This window comes from Nicotiana tomentosiformis, chromosome 8 (genome assembly GCF_000390325.3).
Source record: "Nicotiana tomentosiformis chromosome 8, ASM39032v3, whole genome shotgun sequence".
Taxonomy (NCBI): Eukaryota; Viridiplantae; Streptophyta; class Magnoliopsida; order Solanales; family Solanaceae; genus Nicotiana; species Nicotiana tomentosiformis.
The window spans coordinates 120,495,529-120,507,908 of NC_090819.1; positions in this window are offsets into that span (position 1 = coordinate 120,495,529).

The following is a 12,380-nucleotide window of genomic DNA, read 5'->3' on the forward strand; positions in this document are numbered from 1 at the left end:
CCAAATGGGTATTGAACAAAGCAGTTGATAATAAGCTCAAGTCGAGTTTTACTATCTCTAGGTTCAACCCTTTGATTGGGCTTATCAATCTTTCGATTGACCCAATTTCTTGCCAGCCAAGTTTTCTTAGACTAAGTCTCTCTTTCTCAAGTAGAGCCCAAGTCAAATTGGCATGAAATAATGTTTGCAACCATTAATTCTTCAAATAAAAGCAAGAACAGGGCTAGATAATCAACACCCTACCATAAACAAGAAATAAATCAAACACCCATTAAGTTTACACACTAGGGTTGAGTCACAATCCTAGTGAAAATCTAGCTACTCATGCTTAAATTGGAAGAAAAAGAAGAAGTGATAATTAAACCCATATTGATAATTACAATGATGAAATCAATATTCAAAGAGCTCAAAATGGTAAAAAACTACCAATTAGAGTAAAAGAAACCGTTTATAATGGCTGCTGATGTCAAAAGTTAACCTAAAAAGTGAAACTCTTCTATTTATACATGGCTGAAATTTTTGGAACAAAAATGCCCTTTCGGAGATTCTGCGGCCGCACAATTCCATGTGCGGTCCGCACTTTGCTTTAGCTTCACAAGGTTGGAAATATGCGGCCGCATAACAATGAATTGCGGCCGCACTGCCCTCTTTCTGCGGACCCCACAATTGTGCCTGCGGCCGCACCTTGTACTTCTGCGGTCCGCACAAATGTATCTACGGCAGCACAATAATTGTGAGGTTTGCACTTGTGTTGGATTGGAGGTGCAGGCCGCATAATTCATTTACAGTCCGTACTTTTCAACATTTTCTAATGGATTTTCTTCACATCCTGCGGCCGCAGATGATATTCTGCGGTCCGCACTTTGAGCTTGTGTGCTTGTTTTTATCCTTGAGTTTAAATTTCTCCTTCTTGAGTTGGATTTAATATCGGGAGCTCATCTTCCAATATTCCTATAATTAAGTACATTTTATCAGTTTTCGGGAACATAGCAGTTTTGGACTAAAACGAAAGTTAAAAGGCGCTAATAAGTAGTCAAAATCCCCACTTATGAAGAGGCCATTGGCATTGGATGTTCATGCCTTGGCCAGCAAGTTTGTCATATTGGATGTTTGTGAGACGAGCCGAGTTTTGGCGTATGTGGTTTCTCAGCCTTCTCTTTATGATCGTATTAGAGAGCGTCAATATGATGACCCTCATATGCTTGTCCTTAAGGACACGGTTAAGCATGGTGATGCCAAGGAGGTCACTATTAGAGATGATGGGGCATTGAGGATGCGCTATGTGTGCCTAATTTATATGGCTTGCGTGAGTTGATTCACCAGGACGCTAAAAGTTCACGATACTCCATTTATCAAGGTGCCGCGAAGATGTATCAGGACTTGAGGCAGCACTATTGGTGGAGGCAGATAAAGAAGGACATAGTGAAATATGTAGCTCAGTGCCTAAATTGTCAGCAGGTGAAGTATGAGCATCAGCGACAGGGCGGATTGCTTCAGAAGTTAGAGATTCCAGAGTGGAAGTGGTAGCAGATCACTATGGATTTCGTTATCCGGCTCCCACGGACTCAGAGGAAGTTCGATACAGTTTGGGTGACTATGGATAGATTGACCAAGTCAGCTCATTTCATTCCTGTGGTTACTACTAACTCCTCAAAGCAGCTGGCTCAGGTTTACATTCGCGAGATTGTCAGGCTTCATGGCGTACTAGTATCTATCATCTCTGACCGGGGTACGCAGTTGACATCACAGTTCTGGAGAGTCGTATAACGTGAGTTGGGAACTCGGGTGAAGTTGAGTACAACATTTCACCCTCAGATGGATGGACAGTCCGAGCGCACTATTCAGATATCGGAGGATATGCTTCGTGCGTGTGTGATGGTTTTGGGGGATCTTGGGATCAATTCTTCCTACTTGTAGAGTTTGCCTACAACAACAGTTATCCGTCAAGCATTCAGATGGCACCCTCTGAGGATTTGTATGGTAGGTGGTGCCGGTCTCTAGTGGATTGGTTCGAGTCGGGCGAGGCTAAGCTAGGCTATTGGGTACACATTTGGTTCAGGATGCTTTGGAAATGGTTAAATTGATTCAGGATCAACTTCGTACAACCCAGTCCAGACATAAGGTTTATGCAGATCAAAAGGCTCGCGACGTTGCATTCATGGTTGGGGAGCGGGTCCTGCTCCGGGTTACTCCCATGAAGGGTGTTATGAGGTTCGAAAAGAAGGGCAAGTTGAGCCCTAGGTATATCGGTCCTTTTGAGATTCTTGAGAGTGTTGGAGAGGTGGCTTACAAGCTTGCACTACCACCTAGTCTCACTGCAGTTCATCCAGTGTTCCATGTTTCCATACTCCGAAAGTATCACGGTGATCCGTCTCATGTATTAGATTTCAGCTCAGTCCAGCTGGACAAGGATCTATCTTATGTTGAGGAGCCGGTTGCCATTTTGGACAGGCAAGTTTGAACGTTGAGGTCAAAGAACATCGCTTCAGTGAAAGTTCAGTGGAGGGGTGATCTCGTCCAAGTCACACCTCTATTCGAGGTTATGAAACGGTCAGAGCAATAATAGTACCCAACAAGGAGTCAGGGTCGATTTTCCACAGGGAGCTATGAATGGGACTTAGGAGTATATATTAGAGTGAATGAGCTTGAATTATCTCGAATTTCACTTCCACAAAAGTTGGTTTGTTTCTAAATCTATTTTAAACTAAGAATAACAACTAATAATTAAAACTAGCAAATTATTTTTGTTTGTTTTTCAAATGGTAAAACGACCAAGGGCTATGACCTTCACCTAGGTGTTCGCTTAATGGGTTGTAAGACTTAAACCTTGTTTTCTTGGTCGGGGTGGATTATAGCCATCAACTCTCAAATACCCACTCAATACCTCTCGGTCAGAGAGTGATTTTGCCTAATTATGGATTTCTCAAGTCCAAATAGGTATTAAACAAAGCCGTTGATAATAAGCTCAAGTCGAGTTTTACTGTCTCTAGGTTCAACCCGTTAATTGGGTTTATCAATCTCTCGATTGACCCAATTCCTTGCTTGGCAGGATTGGACTTTTGCGGCCGCACAATTCTGAACCGCGACCGCATCTTTCTATGTCTGCAGTCCTCACATTTGTAAGTGCGGCCGCACATTTCTGAGTGCGGTCGCACATGGCTCTTTTGCGGATCTCACAAATGCAACTACGGTCGCAAAGCTGATCTTCTGCGGCCGCACAATAATTATGCGGTCCGCACTTCCGTGAAACTTGAATTGCGTGTTCTCTTAACCTTCGGCCTTGCCTTGCTTCTGCGGCCGTACATTTCATGTGCGGACCGTATTTCTCACAGATCTCTGCTGGATTCGCTTCACAATTTGCGGCCGTAGATGATAATCTGCGGTCCGCACTTTAGAGCTTCTGTGCCTGTTTTTGTCCTTCGTTCAAATTACTCCTTCTTGAGTCAGATTTCATCTCTGAGGCTCATTTTCCACCATTCCTACAATTAAGCATATTTTATCAGGCAATGGATTAAACTTTTAAGCAAAAATAGTTCTAATGTGACACTTGAGCATCAAGAGTTGACTTAATTCATCAAGGAAACTCGCTCTTTCACGTAGGTCAATGTGGATCCCAAACCCCTCCTCTTCTACTCTCCATTTTCACCTCACTTAAGAATGTAGCACTCAATTCAAAGATTTATGAAAGGTTCGCTCATCTCTCTCAAAAGAATGTCGCAAGTACGACTTTAAGTACCATAGGCTTGCCCCTAATGTAAATCACCACTAATGTAAGCTCACTCGGCTTGAAATCACGTAGGGATTTTTCGAAATGCAATGAAGGATTTTGAACTAAGGTTGGATATACTATGATAGAACGGGTTAATCTTTCCTTAAGCACTCCATTTTCTCTTATCTACTCATATTTTTCCACTTTTTGAGGCATTTTCTTTTCCATAGGGGGCTTAGAATTACTCTTTATTGGTCATGATATTCATTTTCTCCTTCTTTATTTTCTCCATGCTTTGCATCATTACCATTCTTTGAAATCCCTTCAAATTTTTAACTTATTCACTTTCATTTTGCATTTTTCTTTTTGTTCTTCTTTCTTTTTCTTGCCTTTCCTTTTCTTCATTTCTTTTCTCTTTTTGTGCCTTGATACCTTTTTCAAACTCCTCATATATCCCCCCAAATTTACGTTTTAAGCCAATTATTTTACAAGAGTGTTAAGGAAAGCTCGGGTGCCAAGAGAGGGTCACGACAGAAGGGGTAAAGGCTTGTAACATGAGTGATCAAATGAGAAAGGTTTTAGGCTCAAATGGGATGAGTAGGGATAACAACATTGGTGGATCATGGAAAATTTCAAGCTGGTCAAGGAGAGCCTACAATCACTTCTCAAGCCAAGCAAAACTTATAATTTTGCCTAGAAACACATTCGGGGCAAGTTCTAGACCATTAGCACATGTACTTGGACTTGCAACAACAACATCTCACCTCTCACGCAGCTGGATTGTTAAAAAGGATAGAGTCGAGGGCACAGAACGACCATATTCAATATTAAAAATTAGTATGGCTTAACTAAACCACTCGATGATTGCCTAAGTCAACGCAAGAGTCAAAAGGTCACTAACTAGAGCTACTTCCTTTCCAGAAAAAACTTATTTTTAACCATAAGCACGTAGTTAAGTGTGTTGGTACCAAGTGAAGTATGTTTGACTCTTTTATTCATTATTACTACTATTTTTACCTAAACACCAAAAACAGACTCAATCCCTTAAGAAGGTTGCCACGCCATCTGTCGTTGGGAAGAATCACCCGGTTCACACAAAAACTACCATTGGAAAGAACCATGGCATTATGAAAACCAAAGGCTTATTGACCACTAAAAACATAAAAAGAAAATACAAAATTAAAAAGAAGTTGTTAGGCTAAACAAGAAGCTACTGAATTATACATTGACTAATAAGAAAACAAAATAAATAAGCTACAAAGCAAACTACTAAAAACATAAATGAATATACATAATGAGAGAGGAAAAGAGAAAATATATACATCAATAGAGAGAGAGAGAGAGAAGAATATATATATATAATAAAAATAAAAAGGAAAATATTATCAGTTATTACAAACCAAATGTCAAATCATCCAAATATCAAATAGACTCCACCCCCTCGAATAAAAGTAAGCATTGTCCCCAATGCTTAACAAAATAAGAATAAGTAAAGGTAAGAGTAAAGAAGACTCCTTATGTGGCCTTGGACATCTCTGTGCCCATAGCAACGTCACCGCCCACATCCTCCTCTAACTGGATCTCATCATCCTCGACTCTGGGAGTAGGTGGGTTGCTGAACATCTATCGCACCACCTCAGCAGAGTCGGCAGCCAGGTCTAGCTCCTCGGACTGGCCAGTTGGTGCCACTGGTGCTGAAAGTGTTGTTGGATCTACTGGTGCTGCTAGATCTGTGCCCATCAACATATCAAATGGAATGTCCCCAACGGTTGCTATCTTTGTCTCTCTCCTCAGTCTGTCTACTATTTTCTTGGATGCTTGGGATTTCTTCATCTTCTTTATCTATTTCCCAAGCTCCTCAATTACTGCTACATGTGCCACCAAAGTGTCCATGATGGTCTGTTGGTTCTCCAAAAATCTTCTTCAATGTATCCTCCAGTGATAGAGGAATCTGGGGTGCCGGGATAGATGAATGTGCTGCAACAGCACTGGATATGTCAGGCAGCTTTGTTGTGACTGCCTGCATCCAGTTGTTGAGGCTCGCTAGTGTCTGGGAGACTTGCAGCACAGATAGTGGCTGAGTGGGCATGAGCACCGGCTTCAAAGCCTATGCGGAAGGCACTGATGCCAAAGGACCTGAAGAAGGATGTGAAGGCATAGCTGCGGCAGCATCAGAAGGATCTACGGAAGTAGATGGCATGTCAACTATCTCAGCTGATATCTTGGCAGGCTCTTCGGACTGGACTGCAGTAGTACAGGATTGACCCTTTTTCTTTAGGTTTCCACCCCCCACCAAAGAGTACCATGAGAAGGGCTTTTTCGCCCGCACTTTGGTATCAAAACTCCTCGGCTCCGCACCCGCATCCGTAAGGTACTCAATGATAGTGTTGGGATACGGGTAGGTGGTGTCACCTTTCCTGGCGACCATAGACATATTGGCTGACATCACGGCACCCACATTGATTGGGTACCCGGCCATGATTGATGGAACTAGAATTGCCCGCTGAATTGGAAGATTCGTTTAATTTTGGAACGGGTCTAGTCTGCTACACACGAATGTCTGTGATTCCTTTGCCTCAAAGTTTAGTGTGTACCGCCGAATAGGAACCCCCTCTGTGATCCACGGTGGTGGTGGCCCCGGAGCTGCCAGAATCTCATCTAGCCATGGGCGAGTTGTATCGCCCATAGCCAGCTTTTCCAAATATTGCACCAATTCAACATCCTCCAATCCCAAGTATGTGTTCAAAGTGCTTTGGTCAAACCTCACTTTCCAATTCCTCACTTTCGTGACTTTGGTCCCCTTCTTTATGTATGCCACATTGGCGTAAACTTCCCGAACCAAGTACTCTTTGGCATCAACCACATCTTGAGTGAACCATGCCCACACCTTCCTCTCTCTGAATTGCCTCAGCACTGCTGGGTTGTATTTCTCAAGGTCATTCAATAAGAACTGACGCTCAAGAGTGAGCGATCACGACGGCCACCACTCTTGGAACCTATTGAATGCAGTTAGGCTGACGAACCTATCTTCCCAAATTTCTTTATTCTTCGACCTCTCAAGGCCGGCAACTCTGGTATCATCCCTTCGGCCATCATCCGGGATATCATCCACATCTACTGTAGTAGCTGGTGCATCAGGGGCATGTGTAGATGAAGGCTCTGAAGCCTAACTATTTCCTTCCGACCCCTCAGAGGTTCTCTCAGAAAAAGGTAGGTTCATTTCTCAGTTGGTATCTGTCCTAAGGCATCTTTGGCTGTGATTGTACAACAAGCTACTCTTGTAATGAGTTACCCTCTGATGCTTCCCTAGAAGGGGCATATTAGCTTGATTCATAGGGTTCTGGTTGTCTACTTCGGCCTGTTGTGGGCTTCTTTCCTATTACTCTTTGGGGCCGAAGGGTAAAGTTCTTTTGCCTCTGCCTCGGTAAAGCTCACCTCTCCATTTAGATGTGTCACCACGACCACGGGATCTAACCATATTCTGCACAAAACAGCAGCAAGAGTCAGTTCTAGTTCAAGTGCAGGTAAGCATAAAATTGTAGAACAGAACATGTTGCGAGGTGGGGAAAATGTGGTCCGCACAATTACAAGTGCGTCCGGAGGACTGGTTGTGAGGACTGCACAATTTGCAAGTGCGGCCACAGGGATGAAACTGTGGTCCGCACAATTTTTAGTGTGACCGTACATTTTTTAGTGTGGCCGCATATTGAAGTCCTTAAAAATGGCAACTCTCTGATGAAGAGAATGCCTCAATCTGCGGCCGCACACACTTTTCTGCAGTCGCGATTGAATTTCTACGGACCGCACAATTTCAAGTGCGGTCCGCACTTTTGCCTAACCAAATGCCCTAATCTTGCTATTCTGCGGATCGCACAATTCCTTGTGCAGTCGCACATTTTAAAATTGGAACGGGAATAATCCTTTAGGGATTCCACTTTTATGCAAAAATCGGACATGGTAGAAGAAATCAAACATGATAAACTAAATACCCATTCCCCAAATAGCAACTAAGAGTTTACCTAACAAACATTACACCCCACATAGATATGAAATTGACAAATGGTCCTAAATAACTAATAAATTCTAAACTAACTAAGAAAATAAAAAAAATTCTAGAAATGATTTCGAACATACTAGTGATTAAGTGGTGTTAAGGAATGATATAAGATGCTCAATTAAGTGGCACGTGATTGATTCAGTAGTCTACAAAATTTTAGCCTTTGTGTTGAGTTCTCAGAGAATGGAAAGTTTTAACAGTAGCCTTAGGGCTACTATTTATACTATCTGAAGTGGCTAAGGGTTCAAGAGTCAAGTGCGGCCGTAGAATTCCTTATGCGGTCCACACTCTATTACCTGGTGCTCAGTTTCCCTCAATTGATCTGCGGTCCGCAGATTCTGGTGTGCGATCACAAATTTTAGTGCATACCGCAGATTTCCTTGTGCGGCCGCACTTCAGCCATTTATCTGATAGACAAACTTTAGAGAGTTTGCAATTTTTCCCTATCAACTTGTGCGGTCCGTACAAGAATTGTGCGGCCGCAGTTGCCTTCTTCTGTAGCATTCAAAATTGTGCAGTCCGCACAAAACATGTGTGGTCCGTACAAAACATGTGCCGCACTTTTTCCATACTTAGCCAATTTTTCTGAGCCCATTTCCTGTAAAGCACATATATTCCTATAATACACATCAAATCCAGTTAGCACAAAATAAGACCTATCTTAAAAAAAAGAAGAAAAGAAAAAGAAAAAGGAACATGGGTTGCCTCCCAAGAAGTGCCTGATTTAACGTCGCGGCACGACGCAGATTACCATCACTTCAAATGAATCACTGCCACCACGTGGCCATCATCAGCTTGTCCCAAGTAATGCTTCACCTGGTGACCATTGACTCGGAATACCTCATCATTTTTGTTTTTTAAGTACAATGCACCAAAAGGTGTCACACCCACAATTTCAAAGGGATCGCTCCATTTGGATTTCAGCTTTCCGGGAAACATCCTCAATCGTGAGTTGAACAACAAAATAAGATCGCCCACCTTGAATTCCCTGTTTTAGATGTATTTGTCATGAAGGTACTTCATTCTTTCTTTATACAAGGACGAACTTGCATATGCATGGTACCAAAATTTATCTAGTTCATTCAAATGTGCAACCAGTAAGGTGGCAGCTGCATCCCAGTCAAGGTTTAACTTCTTCAAAGCCCACATAGCCTTGTGCTCAAGTTTCACCAAAAGTTGACAAGCTTTGCCAAACACCAACCGGTAAAGAGACATCCCGATAGGCTTTTTGAAAGCAGTCCTATAAGCCCATAGTGCATCATCAAGCTTCTTTGACCAATTCGTCCGGTTAGCATTCCCTGTTTTGGATAAAAATACTCTTGATCTCCCTATTGGAGACTTCCACTTGTCCGCCTGCTTGAGGATGATAAGGAGTCGTAACTTTATGAGTGACACCATACTTGCTATGCAAGGTGTCGAAAGCTTTGTTGCAAAAATGCGACCTCACATCGCTTATGATAGCCCGCAGAGTACTAAACCTTGTGAAGATGTTCTTTTTCAAAAATGCCACCACACTTCTTGCTTCGCTATTAGGTAGAGCAATGGCCTCAACCCATTTTGACACATAATCAACTGCTACCAAAATGTAGGTGTTCCCACAAGAGCTTACAAAAGGTCCCATGAAGTCAATACCCCACACATCAAAAATATCAATCTCCAAGATGGTGGTGAGGGGTATTTCATTTTTCTTTGAGATTCCACAATCCCTTTGACATTCATCACAACGCTTGACTAGATCACTTGCATCCTTGTAGAAAATGGGGCAATAGAAATCGCAAGTTGTTCCTCCTCTGGCACACATATTTTAACATATGGTGAAGAATGACAAGCCCCAAGAATTTCAACTTGTTCCTCCTCTGGCACACATATTTTAATCACTCCATCAGTACAAATCCGGAAGAGGTACGGTTCATCCCAATAATAGTCTTGACAATCTCGTTTGAGCTTCCTCCTTTGGTTTGAAGAAAACTCATCCGGGATAATACCACTCACAAGATAATTCGCTAGATCCGCGAACCATGGCACCTCTGTCATTGAAATGTCTAGGAGTTGCTCATCGGGGAAGGAGTCATTGATTTCAAGGCCATCATGCGGCCTCCCCTCCTCCTCCAAACGAGACAAGTGGTCCGCCACTTGGTTTTCACTTCCTTTTAGGTCTTGGATGTCTATATCGAACTCCTGAAACAAAAGCACTCATCTCATCAACCGAGCTTTTGAATCTTTCTTGCTCATAAGGTACCGAAGTGCCGCATGATCCATGTGGACAATCAACTTTGTACCCATCAAGTACGGGCAGAACTTCTCCATAGCAAAAACAATAGCAAGGAGCTCTTTTTCGGTCACAGTTTAATTGACGTGGACATCATTCATGGTCTTACTAGCATATTAGATTGGATGAAAGAACGTATTGATACGTTTCCCCAAAACTGCTCTAACCGCCACATAACTAGCATCACATATGAACTCAAAAAGCATTCTCTAATTCTGGGCGGTGATAATGGGAGTAGTTGTCAATTTGAACTTGAACAATTCAAATGCTCTCATGCAATCATCATTGAAGTTAAATTTATCATATTTCTCCAAAAGCTTGCACAAAGAGTTCACCATTTTGGAAAAATCCTTGATGAAACGCCGGTAGAACCCCGCATGACCCAAGAAGCTTCTCACGCCCTTCACGGATGTTGGAGGTGGAAGTTTAGAAATTACCTCTATTTTTGCCTTGTCGACCGCAATCCCCTTCTTTGAAATCTTCTGGCCAAGGACGATACCCTCCTCGACCATGAAATGGCATTTCTCCCAATTCAACACCAAGTTCATTTCTTCACACCTTGCCAATACTTTATCCAAATTTGCCAAGAAATCATCAAAGGAATCCCCGACTACTGAAAAGTCATCCATGAAGACTTCAAGGTAGTCCTCTACCATATCCGTAAGGATCGCCATCTTACACCGTTGGAAAGTTGCCGGTGCATTACATAAGCCGAATGGCATCCGCTTGAAAGCGAAAGTGCCATAGGGACAAGTGAAAGTTTTTTTATCTTGATCTTCCGAGGTAATAAGGATTTGATTGTAGCCAAAATATCCATCTAGAAAGCAGTAGAACGCCCGGCCGGCCAATCGATCAAGCATTTGGTCAAGAAAGGGAAGTGGGAAATGGTCTTTCCTTATGACTTTGTTTAGCTTCCGATAGTCCATGAACACTCTCCATCCGGTCACCATTCTTGTTGGAATAAACTCATTTTTATCATTGGTGACCACAGTTATGCCCCCCTTCTTCGGAACACATTGCACCGAAGAAATCGACGAACTGTCAGAAATGGGGTAGACAACCCCGGCATCCAACCACTTTATGATCTCCTTTTTTACCACCTATTGCATTGATTTATTTTGTATCCTTTGATGTTAAATGGAGGGTTTGGCATCCTCCTCCAAATTAATCTTGTGCATGCAAAATGCGGGGCTTATTCCTCGAATATCCGCCAATGTCCATCCAATAGCCTTCTTTCTCTTTTGTACCACCGCCAATGTAGAGTCTACCTACACGTTAGTCAAGCAAGAGGAAAGAATAACTGGTAAAGTAGAACAAGGTCCAAGGAATTCATACCTGAGATGCGGAGGCAATAGATTCAACTCCAAAATAAGAGGCTCCTCAATTGAGGGCTTTGTTGGAGGAGTTTTCCTATTTTCAATATCCAAGGACAATTTGCGGGGTTCATAAGTGTACGACCTTATTCCTTGCAATGAATTCACACATTCCACAAAGCCATCCATCTCGTCATCATCAAGGTTAAGCAAGACGACCTCCAATGTATCATCAACATTCATTGTGGTGCTAGTATCATCAATAATCACATCGGTCACCAAGTCTACGAACGAACACACTTCATTGCTATTTGGTTGCCTCATAGATTTGCACACGTGGAACACCACCTTTTCATCACCCAATCAGAAAGTGAGTTCACCGGCTTCCATATCAACAAGAGCCTTCCCCGTAGCACGGAAAGGTTTACCAAGAATAATTGGCACCTCATAGTCCACTTCACAATCAAGAATCACAAAATCCGCCGGGAGAATTAACTTGTCAACTCGAACCAATACTTCCTCAATCACCCCCCAAACGGTCTCTTCATTGTACGATCGGCCATTTGTAATCTCATAGATGTGGGTCTTGGTTTCCCAAATCCAAATGTCTTGAAAATCGAATAGGGCATCAAGTTGATACTCGCCCCAAGATCACAAAGAGCCTTTGCAAATTCGGCACTTCCAATGGTACAAGGAATAGTAAAAGCACCGGGATATTCCAACTTTGGAGCCATCAAATGCACAATTGTACTCACTTGGTGAGTGACTTTGATAGTTTCAAAATTCATCGATTTATTCTTTGTCACCAAGTCTTTCATAAACTTAGCATATCCGGGCATTTGCTCCAAAGCTTCAACCAAAGGCACATTTATAGATAGACTCTTCATCATATCAATGAACTTCTTGAATTGATTCTCGCCATTTTTCTTGGCAAGCCTTTAAGGATAGGGAGGATGTGGCTTAGACAATGGTGTCTTAGCTCTTTGAACTGCCGGTTCCGGTATATCAATCACATGATCCCTATATGGGTTC